This window comes from Mytilus californianus, unplaced genomic scaffold (assembly GCF_021869535.1).
Source record: "Mytilus californianus isolate M0D057914Y unplaced genomic scaffold, xbMytCali1.0.p SCAF_3, whole genome shotgun sequence".
NCBI lineage: Eukaryota > Metazoa > Mollusca > Bivalvia > Mytilida > Mytilidae > Mytilus > Mytilus californianus.
This window is the reverse complement of record NW_026262679.1, coordinates 110,320,498-110,334,068: the sequence shown is the minus strand read 5'-3', so window position 1 is coordinate 110,334,068 and position 13,571 is coordinate 110,320,498. Positions and strand designations below refer to the sequence as shown.

The 13,571-nt window shown below is 31.0% G+C and overlaps 1 long non-coding RNA gene across 1 annotated transcript; it reads left to right on the top strand.

Moving 5' to 3' along the window:
• Nucleotides 1–2,634: 2,634 nt before the first annotated feature.
• LOC127735794 (uncharacterized) lies at nt 2,635–11,525 on the top strand. The gene is made up of 3 exons (XR_007998591.1): nt 2,635–2,700; nt 10,761–10,835; nt 11,466–11,525. It is a non-coding gene; the product is annotated as an uncharacterized LOC127735794 (long non-coding RNA).
• Nucleotides 11,526–13,571: the final 2,046 nt, after the last annotated feature.

The window sequence follows — 13,571 nt, the reverse complement described above, 5'->3', positions numbered from 1 at the left end:
AAATCATAAAACCTTCTAAGCGTTTTTGGCATAAATTACGTCCGAAAAATTTTGGAAGTTTTCTACGAAATTAATAGGCTGACAAAAGTCAAATCCTGGATCAGAACCTAATGGGTGACATATCCGTATACAGACCGTAACCCAGCAAAGTTCAGGGCAAGTTTAATTTTTAAAAGTACCTTTAATAAATAGTCTAGTCTTGAAAGCATTAATTTCACCCAGACGTTAAACATCTATCTTCCCAAAAGAACAATATATATATATTAAACTATATGCTTCCGAAACTTGTATCAACCGGTTTTACCAAGCAGTTGTTCAATAACACTTGTACCATATGCACTGAAATTAGTACCATACGTTCTAGATAATACAATGATAGTTACTTGGAATTTCAACGCATATCTTACAAATGAAATAAATCAAATGTAAACCTATCCACCAATCGAGCAAGAGGGATTTTTTCATCATTGGAAGGCAGATACAAAATTTCTGGTTTACTAAATAAGGAGTTGTGGTATTATTGCCAATGAGACAACTAGTCCAAATGAAGCTGATTTAAGCAACTATAGGTCATTGTATGGCCTTCAAAAATTGGCAAAACCCACACCGTATAATCAGCTACAAAAGGCCCCGACATAACAAAATGTGAACAAATTCCAACGAAAAAAACGACGGCCTGATTTATGACAAAACAATAAACGAAAAAATAATATGACAAAGTATGTTTCTTTTAGAATATCATTTAACTTTAAATGAAAATTCCGAATAGCTAGTGTTAGCCGTCGTAATTTTGACGATAGTTTCTTTTACTGACAAAAGAAAATAACATGTGAATATGTCATCCTTTTATAATTACTAAGGCTGACATATTTTATTTGACTGTGGAATTCACCGAAATCACGAATCATTAGAAACATACGATATGCGTTTAGATCGTATATATATATATGTGCGTTAGTTTGTGAAACTAAATTATATTTTTTACACAACGTTGTTAATGACTGCGGTGAGTCCCAACTTTGATATAGTTTACTGTTGACATGAATTATGATTGATATGGTCATAATTATAAATTATCTGGTTTACTTTTAATTTTTCAAAATACTAAGGATTTTCTACACCAGGAATAGATTACCTTAGCTGTATTTGTCAAAATCATTCGTACAAAATTTTAATTCTGAAGATGAGATTATATACTACTAGTATGCAATTTCTTTCCCAAAAGTACATTAACTTGAGTTTTAGATAAAATGACTACTACATTTTTAGTTTTGTTAATGTTTTTGGTATGAAGTTGTATTGGAATTGACAAATCGTAATTCCATTTGGATAATTTGGCCCTACCACTTCAGTCATGATCGCTATTGACTTTGAAACTTTTGCTAAGTTAGTGATTTGCACAGTTTAAGGGAACGACTAATCGTTAGTCAATGATATTTAGTATGCAGCTGTATAAGCAATTCATTTTCATGGACATTATTTGGCCACGGTCTCTCTGTCATATTATATTGATTTATCAAACTTTTGTATAATAGTTAACATATTAAAGTTTTAGATTAGGTCTGTTTAAATTAATTAACCACTTCTGATAAGTCTATGATACTTGGTTTACAATAATATTAGCACTAGCACATCGCATTTGTCATTGAAATTTTTTGGCCAAGCTCCATCAGTAATGCTCTATTAACTTTGAAATTTTTGCACAGTTCACATTTAATAGTTTGTGATTTGGTTAGCATAAGGGGAAATACTTATAATAAGTCAAGCGTATACTTTCTCTTTGTTTTATTTGGGTAGTACCAATTTTGTATATGCAACTCCTCTTGAATCCTTTACAATTTATTGAAACCTTTTCACAATAGTATTGCGCATCTCTATTTTTTTTTTTTTTTACTAAAATAACTTTTGGGGTTTCCGTTAGCAAATCATAGACTATGCAATGGTTGGGGAATCATATTTATGAGGTTTCTTTAGACTACTTCTAGTCATGTAATGCTGGTGCATAGTTTGTGTACAGTTTGTGTACAATAATGAACAAATTTGTTGGTATCTTTACATAAAAATGTAAATAGCCGAAATATATTGGTATTTTTTATAATACGTGTAACAAAATATTTGAAAAAATGCTGGAACAAGCAAAGATTTGTCGTATTGGATTTCTGTGCTATTTAACATATATCTTTGGCTTCCAAAACTATTGGAGTATCTGATAATTGTAATTTTGTAAAAACGTTCCGTGTATATGAAAACTGGCATCGTCCCGCATTTTAGATATTTTGATTTTAATATTTCCAAGTTAGATGTGTGTATATATATCTTTATTTCCTCCAATAATGAAGATCATTAGTTAGATCGATAGTTAATGTAAAGTTGGAAGATAAGACAGTATATTTATAAACAATATATCAAAATTAACCTTTACATAAATATATAAAACGTGAAAAATGCGTAAAAAGAGAAAATTAAAACGTTTATCAGCCTAAGAAAGTAGCAATGTCCACACAGTAGAATTTTTTACTACTCAAAGTTCCACCACTGTCTCACAGGAGAGTCATATCCCGTGTTATAATCTTTCTTAATAACAATTTTATCAACATATTTGTTTTTACTTTTTTCATTTGTAAACAGATTTATAAACAGTATTCAAATTTCATCAATGACATCTGGAACATTGAATGGACTACAAAGGATAAAGACCCTGTGAGTACCACTTCTATTTCAATATTTTTGGAAAATGATCAATCATTATTTGGGATTTAGTTTTGGCTAAATTGCGATAAACCATAAGTGCGTACCAGTTGATTTTTGTTACTTGCGATGGTCTTTTATTTTTAGCGTGACTGTTTCCAATATATTTAAGTGATCGTTTTATAATTATTAGCGCAAGTCAGACATTTTCAACATTGACATTTCTCTGTTTCAACTTGACAGTCATCAATGTAAACTTGGTACTGAGAAATGTCAAGTTAGAACTAAGAAATGTCAACTTGAAACTGAAAAATATTAACTTCGAACTGAAAAATGTCAATTTGGATATTCCATAACGGTCAACTATGTTGTGATGGCGTCCTTAAATTTTCGAAAGTAATGACTTCAACTTTAACATGTGAAATCCTTGGATAGATAGCTTCCTTGTAAGAAACAATCTTCTATCGCGGAAATCATGATAAGAAATGCAAACTCTGGAATATCGTATCAACTGTAAAGTTCAAATAGGGGAATCAAATAATTTGAAGCTATATAATGGACACAGATCGAAAAAAATGTTTGGTATGTTTCGGCTTCAGTGTGAAAAGCTAATTATATTATACAATCTAGCTGTTCTTAAGGTACTGTGGATTCATTAATTTTCGTGGGTACCAATTTTCGTGGATTAAGGAAAACTTGCATGTCTGTGGATATTCAATTTCGTGGTTTTGCCGAAGTCTGCGTACAATCCTATAGAAAATATATCATTCGTTGAACATTTAATTTCGTGGTTCACCTGTACCCACGAAATCCACGAAAATTGGAATCCAACGAATAATAATGAATCCACAGTATATCAAATACAAGATGATTTATACTGAACATTGGATTAATGAACAAACTTCGCTTCTGTTGCATTTAATACATCTAACGGTTTTAATTTTGTTAATTTGTTCTTCAAATATATATGTGTACCTGTAAATTGGTTGTACATGTTGCAGGATTTGTTTTAATTATTATGATGGTAAATATTTGTTTTATTTGCATATGTGCGAATGTTGGTTCATAAATAAACATTTGCTTATGAATTGGAAGCTATGAATAAAGGCAACAGTAGTATACCGCTGTTCAAAAGTCATCAATTGATTGAGAGAAACAAATCCGGGTTACAAACTAAAACCGAGGAAAACACATCAACTATAAGAGGAAAACAACGGAACAACAGAAACACTGAAGTGCAACAAAAACAAACGCCAACATACATAGAAACGAACTATTAGATAACAACTGCCATATTCCTGACTTGGTACAGGACATTTTAAGAAAAAATGGTCGGTTGAACCTGGTTTTATTGCTAGCCAAACCTCCCGCTTAACTGAAACAAAATGATATTTCTATACAAAGCATTTTGGAAGTCAATTTTAGATCTATGATTAGTCTATTTACAACTGCCACTGCCACTGCAGTAGTCAGCACATGTTCGTTGACATGATTTATCAATGATATGGTCATAATAATAAGTTAACTGTTTACAAAACTTTTTATTTTTCGAAATACTTAGGAATTTCTACCCCAGAAATAGATTACCTTAGCTGTATTTGGCAAAACCTTTAGTAATTTGGGTCCTCAATGCTCTTTAACTTTGTACTTTATTTGGCCTTTCTAACTTTTTTGGATTCGACCGTCACTAATTTAGAACATTGTTGAAGACCATGAATGTGACCTTTTCGGTGCTCATTTTTTTTTTACTTCAGAAAAGTAAATGTATTAGTACACATTTTTTCACAATTTATAAAGATCATAACATATCCCTTCCGAATCTCTAGGTTTCATGAGTGTGACTTATGTTACAAAATGTGCTTTAAAATGTTTCCATAACAAACCTTTTGATAATTCTTATATTTTTGGATAGATTGTAAGTATTCTAACCTATTCTCTCAATCAATTTTTTTCAAATATTAGTAGTGTTTGTAAGATTCTATAAAACAAACTCATCAAAGATACCAGGCTTATAAGTGTGTACGCCAAATTTAAAAGTTCAAATGAAAACGAAGTTTTAAATGTTATCTTTAAATTTTCTTCCTAGATACTAGTAGAGATGAAAGTTTAAAAAATATTGTTTTTAGCACCTTGAATTTGAAAAAAAGATTGACATACTTCTGTGTCAAACAACGGTATCAAATGTTCTTAAGCGTTGGACAGTCAAAAATAAGAAATAAGAAATAATGATATATAAGAGTATTTTCTAAGATATTTCCTGAAGGAATTTCTTTAAAACTGCTTTATCAAAAAGATATTTTGCACGAAAATGTAAAATACAAAGATGTGTTTAGGATTGAAATATCTTTTCAGGAACTTATATTTTCGTTACGTTGTCTCAGAAACTACAGTTCATAACTTCTTGATATTTGAAACTAAGTTAAATATCGGTGAGCTAAATTGTTTACTTGTCTTCTTTCTTATGTCTTTTTTTAAATTAGTGATATTGACATTATTTCACTAAAAGCTAAAGAGGTGGTATATATTAGTTAGCTGTAGCACACATTGCATTTTGGTTTTTTTTTTTAAATTTATTCGAGAAGTACACACTTATAGAAAGGAATTTATCAAATGAGATAGTTTTGATATACATGGAAGCATACATGTTTCAATAATTGACTTTGTTTTCAATTCATGTGTATTCTTTTTGTTTTGCTTTGTCTTTTTTACGGGGAAGGGTGTTAAGGAATTGAAATCAAAACATTCATATCTGATATAAATAAGTGTATTATACTTTCAACACTATAAAACTTCTTTATCAAATTGATGTAGACAGCATTAAATTGCCTTATTACTAAGAAGAAGTCTATCATTATAGCTTCGATATATTGTTGATGCCATCTTCGGCTTTTTAATTAAGTTGTTATTCAATCCCAGCATTTAGGAAATGACCTGCACATTTTTCCAACTGCCTTATTGCACTAATTGATAAATGTTGTTTTCTTACTGGTTTTGTTTAATCAATGTGTCTTGAATTATTAATACATGTATACATATTATGCTTTGCTAGAATACCATTTATTTATTGACTAGTGTACATTTCTATAGCAAGATTTTCCAAAGCTTAATCAATGTTTGCTTACTACGTGGTTGATGCATCCATGTAAGTTGTCACTTCCGGTTATTATATTGAAGTGACTTGAATTGACATTTTTCGCACTCTAGTTGTTATATAAAAATAAGATGACGTGGTATATTTGGCATTAAGACAAGTCTCCACCAGAGATCAAATGACATAGAAGTTAACAACTATATGTCACTCTACGACATTCAACTATGAACAAAATCCTGACCGCAGTGTAAGCTATAAAAGGCCCCGAATGACAAAAATAAAAGAATAGTTAACTAAATCGTGTCTCTGTTATTCTACCGGTCATAGCATTTTTTAACGTTATCATAAGATATTCACCACTTTCTTTGCATTCATAACTCGTTTTACAATTCCAAAGTCATATCCGATATAGTAATTACCAATGGAAGGAACATGACAAAGCTCGTTATACTACTTCAAATGAAAGATATTAACATAGTAATTAACATAATTAAAAGAGTTAGTTGGAACAGAACTGATCCAATTTGTGATTACAACCGTCGAAATAGTGGTGAGTTATATTCAGTCGTGTTTTAACTTCCTCATAGCCTTGCTAGATTGTTTGAATAGTTTTTGGTCAACAATATACTTTTGAAAGTAGTGAACCCTGAAATAAACTTTGAAGACCCATTGATGGCCTTGGTCTGTTTTCTTCTCTTTGGTCGGTTTGTTTTCTCTTTGACACATTCCCCGTTTCCATTTTCAATTTTGTTCTCTGGTTCATAGTTTCAACTTAGAATCGGTAAAGAAGAACTAAAAGTAAACGTTATTGACTGAGGATATGTCTTATGTAACATCTTAACTATGGACAGTTGTCAAATGGAAAAGTGAAAAATCCGCATTGGCATCCTTTTAGTGACCGTCCATTTAAAAAAATACATTTGGTTGTTAATGAAATATTTTGGGCATTATAGTTATTTTTACTTCCAATGCGAATAATGACAGTGTAAGAAAATACCGAAGAGACATAGCATATTTTAAGCTTTGATCTGGATCAAAACAGCTAATACATGAAAACGTTTTGAAATCAGTGGAGGTCTAGTTTAAGTCAAACAAACTGTCTGGGTTTGCCGACTCATGTTTAACCGTAATTAAATCAAATCGACTTGCTTTATTACCGTTAGTGCAAAACAAGATTGCCAAACCTTCAAACAAACTTTTGCATATAAAATTGAGTTTCAGTAATAAAATGTAGATTTTATATAAAAACAAATTCTTCTGCTTTAATTGCATTGACAGAACAACCTATTCCTATTTCTATCTTAACATATCATCAGGTAAGAAACATCGGGAAAAGCAAAACCGCTTGGTAAGAAGGTGCGGAATTAATCCTTTATTCATGTTCTAGAATCTATATCATGAAATTTCATCAATATTATGAAAAAAGACGACTGGTATTCGGTTTGTAAGTGTTCACTTACGATAATAATTTGAAAAGTTTCACGCTTAAGAAAACGAGGAACAAAGTGACATTTAATTCATAAAATGAAAATTGGTTTATTTATTTCTGTGTATATATTACACATACTAAGATGTTTAGTCAGTTTATTAAGTTATAGATAATGCATAGTTTAAGGTTTTTCTTGTCGTATAACACACCGAGGGGTGTCAGGACTGATCAAATGATCTTTGGGCAATCCTGACACCCCGAGATGTGTTACACGACAATAAACACCTTAAAATATGCATTATCTGACTTATATACCGTCAAAAAATATTATTTTCTGCAAAGATTTGCAGGATTTCCATCCTATTTTACCGATCACATTAAAGTGGGATATTCTTTTCTGATGCGTTCTGGTTTTAATACGCCCTACGGCTCATTTGTAACGTGAAATAAAACTCACTAATTAATCTAGATATAAGCAAATAAGGCCTTTGAAAATAGTGGAATTAATTACTTTTGGAGTGTCAAAAATTCGTTGGAAGTACTTGATAAATTGCATGCTTATATTGGTGATTTTGAATCTGTTCAAAGTTTTGATTTTTCTACCCTATATACCACTTTGCCTCATAATCTTATTAAGAAAAAAATCACACACCTAATTAAATGGGCATTTAAAAAGTCAGAATGCGAATATATATGTTCAAACTCTTATAGGTAATTTTTTAGTAACAACAAACAAAAAAAATGTCAACTGGACTTGCTTTGATACGATAACTGCCCTTGAATTTTTACTAGATATCATTTTTGTTCGCTATGGAGATTCCGTATATCGTCAAGTTATCGGAATTCCAATGGGGACTAACTGTGCATCAATTATTGCGGACCTGTTTTTGTATTGTTATGCGTTACAATTTATGACTAAAATCAGCAAAGACCCATCGAGACAACATCTGATACATAAATTTAATAACACTTTTAGATATTTGGATGATATATTGGCTCTCAATAATGACGACTTCAGTATGTACACTAAAGAGATTTATCCTGCTGAACTGACTTTAAATAAAGCTAATACTAACAATGAACACTGCCCTTTCCTGGATCTTGATATCTATATCTTTAACGGGAAGCTTAATACCAAAATGTATGATAAAAGAGATGATTTTTCATTTCCTATTGTTAATTATCCATTTTTAGATGGTGATAATCCCTTGTCAGCATCTTATGGTGTTTATATATCTCAACTTGTTCGTTTCGCTCGTGTATGTAACAACGTATTTGATTTTAACGAAAGAAATCTCTGTATTACTGAAAAATTATTACACCAGGGTTTTCGATATCACAAACTAGTCAAAACATTTACTAAATTTTATCATCGGTACAAGGACATCATTCGGAAATATAAATCAACATGCAGACATCTTATACGTTCAGGTATTTCACATCCAATCTTTCATGGTAATATTTTATACAAAGCACAAAAATGTCGACATTCACCTCAAAAGCTAACCAAACCTTAAAACAGACTTATTCAGACGGGGTATAGTTACGATACTGTTGTCAGGTCATTAAAGATGGCATATTTTGGTATTAATATTGATTCACTTATAGGGTCTTTGCATCGGAAATAAACACATTTATTCTAAATTAAACCAGTCGTTGGCATGATACAGGTTATATTCTTCTCATATATTTTATGATGGTATGATACTAAACCCCTAACGGGAGGGATTGTGCTTGATTTTCATATGATAAAGACATAATCTTACAATCAGTTTGATTGAGGTCTGGAGCTGGCATGTCAGTAACTGCTAGTAGTCCTTTGTTAATTTATGTATCATTGTTATTTTGCTTAGTTTCTTTTGTTACTAATTCTGACATTGGACTCGGACTTCTTTTAAACTGAGTTTTAACTGTGCGTATTGCTGTGTGTTTGTTTATTCTACATTGGCAAGAGGTATAGGGGGAGGGTTGAGGTCTCACAAAACATGTTTAACCCCGACGCATTTTTGCGCCTGTCCCAAGTCAGGAGCCTCTGGCCTTTGTTAGTCTTGTATGCTTTTTAATTTTAGTTCATTTATATGTTTTGGAGTTTAGTGTGTCGTCCATTTTCATTGAACTAGTACATATTTTTGTTTAGGGGCCAGCTGAAGCCCGCCTCTGGGTGCTTGATTTTCTCGCTGTGTTGAAGACCGATTGGTGGCCTTCGGCTGTTTTCTGCTGTTTGGTCGGGTTGTTGTCTCTTTGACACATTCCCCATTTCCATTCTCAATTTTATTAGCAATCATCATCCAGTTATAATAGAAATATCACTGTAACTGCATGAAGCAAGACACAAATGAATTGTTACGGTGTATGAAAAATACAAGTCAATTTGTCAGTAATTTATTATCAACTTAGTTTATGAAAGGGGGATCCTATGTTTTTTTATCGTGACACTTTCTTCGCGGAAAATCAGATTATTTTTTCAACAGTTTTTAACAGGCTGTTCAGAATTATTGTTTTTCTTCACTTTTGAATGGCAATACATTTTTTTTTTAACAAAGAACTTAGTCAGAATTAAATATTATACCCCCCACCCCCAATCCATCCCTATCATTAAGTACGTGGCTGTTATTCTATAGAAATTAAAATATTTGGTCATTTGATCATTTGATAGAGTAAAAGGTATAGGTATATATAGATGTAATCAATTCAGAACTGACACGAATAGAGCACGAAATCGTGATACATGTATATATAACAAGAAAAACGAATATCCATAGGTCAATGTATGTTTTCCAATACAATAAGATTTCCATAATTCTACACACGAATGTGTTAAATCTGGCTTGTTTTAAAAGTGTTATGAAGAGTTTTGCATTATCAAATTCATCTCAAATATTGTTCCTTTATTGGAGCGATAATTTAACAACATTTCACATTATTTGTTTCGAAAGTTAAAATGTGCGTCCACGACGATTTTTTGTAATTCAGTCTAAAAAAACGGAGGACAGGATTGTTTATGTCTTAATCCACAGCACACGATAACTATCAAACGAAATACACATGTCATTATTTTATGCCTTGAAGCAAATTTCATTGAAACTTGGTATCGTCCGGGTTGATTCTTCAAAAGAAAGACCTGTCGTTCTGAAAAAAAATAACTCCACATAGGAATATAATGGATAATAAATACATCACATGAAGTAAGAAGCCGTCCACTTATAAGTTCATTTATATATCTAAATTTACTTAGTTTAGCAATTGCTTTAAAAAATTTATCAATGAGACTATAAATTAAAATTTGTATCATCACAATTACTGAAGTAGAATAAACATCTTATTTTAGCTTTAATCTTAGTGATAATTTTTTTTTCTTTGATTATCAACTGTCTCATTGAAGGCTAAACGCAGACCATATCATTCTAAATTAACTCAAGTACTAAAATAATATCCGCAAAACAAAGAAAAAAAAGCAAGCAAAATATGAATATTTTTTATCATATGTTTGTAATGACAATTTTGTTCATCTTTATGCCTGAAAAATGTAACATTCTGTTTACTTTTCATCAGGAACATTTTCTCAAATTACAAGTTGAAACACCTGACTGCCTTCATATTTCACAATCTCACGGATATAACATTGATGTAAGTATGTTCCTAAACACTATATCAATCATTCATAATCAATATTACGATGGAAAAAAATTTTTAAAACGGTTGTCTCTACAGTACTGACTTCAATTACAATTTTAAAAAATCCCTTATTATATAAATTGTTATGTTCCAAAATGTCTGAAAGAGAACGATACAATAAACATGTGGTGCAATTTATTGGAAATAAGGACGTTATTTGATGTATCTAAACAATGGGTATTGTAATTAATGAAAATAATTAAATTACTCAAAACACACACTTTAGGTAACTTGAAATAACAGATTACATTACAATATCTGTACAGCATACTAGTTCAGTTATTTTCTGAATAAAATATGTTTAAATTAATATACAAGTAGTCATTGTGTGGACTTGATACAAGTCTATTTCAATTAATGTTTATTTTTGTTTCTTTAAGGTAGCACTACAGTCTTATAATGATTTTTTTTTTTAATTAATAAATTAATTATGTAAATAAAAGTACATTGTAAATACTCTCTATATAAATGCATATGGGAGGAGCTCATCTTTATTGATAAGCAAGGATAAACGGTCAATTTGTTAAGCCTAAAGCATTTCTCACATTAATTTTGATTTTCAATTTCGAATGGTAATTACAGTGATCTAAAGGAGTGTCGTATAGAAACCATAGAAGCAAATACGTTCTTCAATATAACAGGACCTCTAACATTGTAAGTATATATTATAATCATATATTGAATGTTGAATAAAAGGACATTTAGGGCAGTAATGTGGGGTATACGTCAATAACACAAACAACAACAAAAAACACCAAGAAGTCAGCAATAAATAGATGCTGATCATTACAAGTTTTATGATTTGAATTGGCTTCCTAAGTAAGATAGGAAACCTTATATATCTTTTTTATAGAATCCTGTAAAATTTCAACTATATGTTTTTGCATTTTTAGATCTTTAGATACGCGAATAGTTGTCTAATAGAGATTTCCAATAAAATGACATACGTACGTAACTCGGCGTACGGACATAATGGGACTGGTTATTGCCAACCATTGAATTTGATTAAATACGTCGCTCAAGTTTAAACAAAGTATTTAAAGACTTTTAAAATCACACACTGGAATTTTCTTCCATATAAAATAATTTTATCATGACGAAAAATGATAGAAATCTTGCATTTTTATTTATCACATGGTTTTCCAGATTCCCGCCTTTATTTTCACTGACATAAGATCACGTATAAATACACGTATCCCATACCTATCATACGTACGATTTGAGTTATCTTTGATTATGACAATTATTTTTCAATATACTTTGCAGATGAACGCCCCATTATACTTTTTTTCTGTCTTTCTTTACAGTTTATCTATATTTTTGTTATATTTGTTGCGGGAAAAATATTTAGAAGGATATTTTTCTGACAATTTCAGAAATATCGAAACCAGAGTTTGTCAGAATCAGTCTCTTTATAAAGTTGAAAATTGAGATAAAACTGTCGCTTCCATTTAATTTCTAAACAAAAGTATTTTTTTAATTTATTATAAAATGTATTGATAAAACAAATGCTTACATATGTTGTTTTTGAAAATTAAGGTGTGTTCGATTAAGGATTGTTCTGTATTAAGTGTGGGAATGCTATCGGAGTCCAAATACAAAAGACATTTCCAGGCATTTTTTTTATATTCTTTGAAGTAAATTAACTTATAGTATTTTATCCATTTTATTGATAACAGTTAAAAGGGGTCACCGAATTCATTTTACTGAATAAATCATTAACGGAAATGTGTAAGGTAAGTAACATTGAACAACATAATATAATAAGATGTCGTTGCCAGATGCGGATCCAGGATTTTGAAAAGGGGGGATATAGGCAACGTTAGTAGTGGAACAAAAAATAGGAGTATTAATAGGATGTAGGGCCATATATATAAGTGTTCGTTGCATATGTATTTTCCATATGCATATTTAGGACTTTGTAATATACCGCAGGAAGACATGTCATCCTACCCGGACAGATGATTTTGACCCCGGACCGACCAATATTTGCTCTAACTCCTAAATATTGCGTGCTTGGCAGAAAGGCAGCTAATCTTCGATTTGAAACGGGCGAGGATCGAGCCAGAGACTTCCCGCACTCGAGCAGTGGTGTAGCTTTCATTGACGCTATGAGGCAACCGCCTCACCAAATTTTTTACCATTAAAAAAAGAGAGATAAAGATAATTATATACCATGTACGTCATAGTATAAATAAACTCATCGTAGATACCAGGATTAAATTTTGTATTTACGCCAGACGCGCGTTTCGTCTACAAAAGACTCATCAATGACGCTCGAATCCAAAAAATTAAAAAGGCCAAATAAAGTACGAAGTTGAAGAGCATTGAGGACCAAAATTCCTAAAAGTTTTGCTAAATACAGCTAAGGTAATCTATTCCTGAGGTAGAAAAGCCTTAGTATTTCAAAAATTCAAAGTTTTGTAAACAGTTAATTTATAAATATGACCATATCAATGATAATTCATGTCAGCAAAGAACATATAAAGTATATTGAGTGACGACGGTTCAAAACTTTGACTGCTTACTCTTTACTTACTCATTCCTCATTATGAACGTCTTGAAAACTTTCTTTCATAAAATGAACAAGGTAGATGCAAATATCTTTTTTAAGTAACAGACAAAGTATACCTTGCAAAAAACTGATTCAAACAAGAGGTCATAACTGTGAAACTGATATGATGCTTG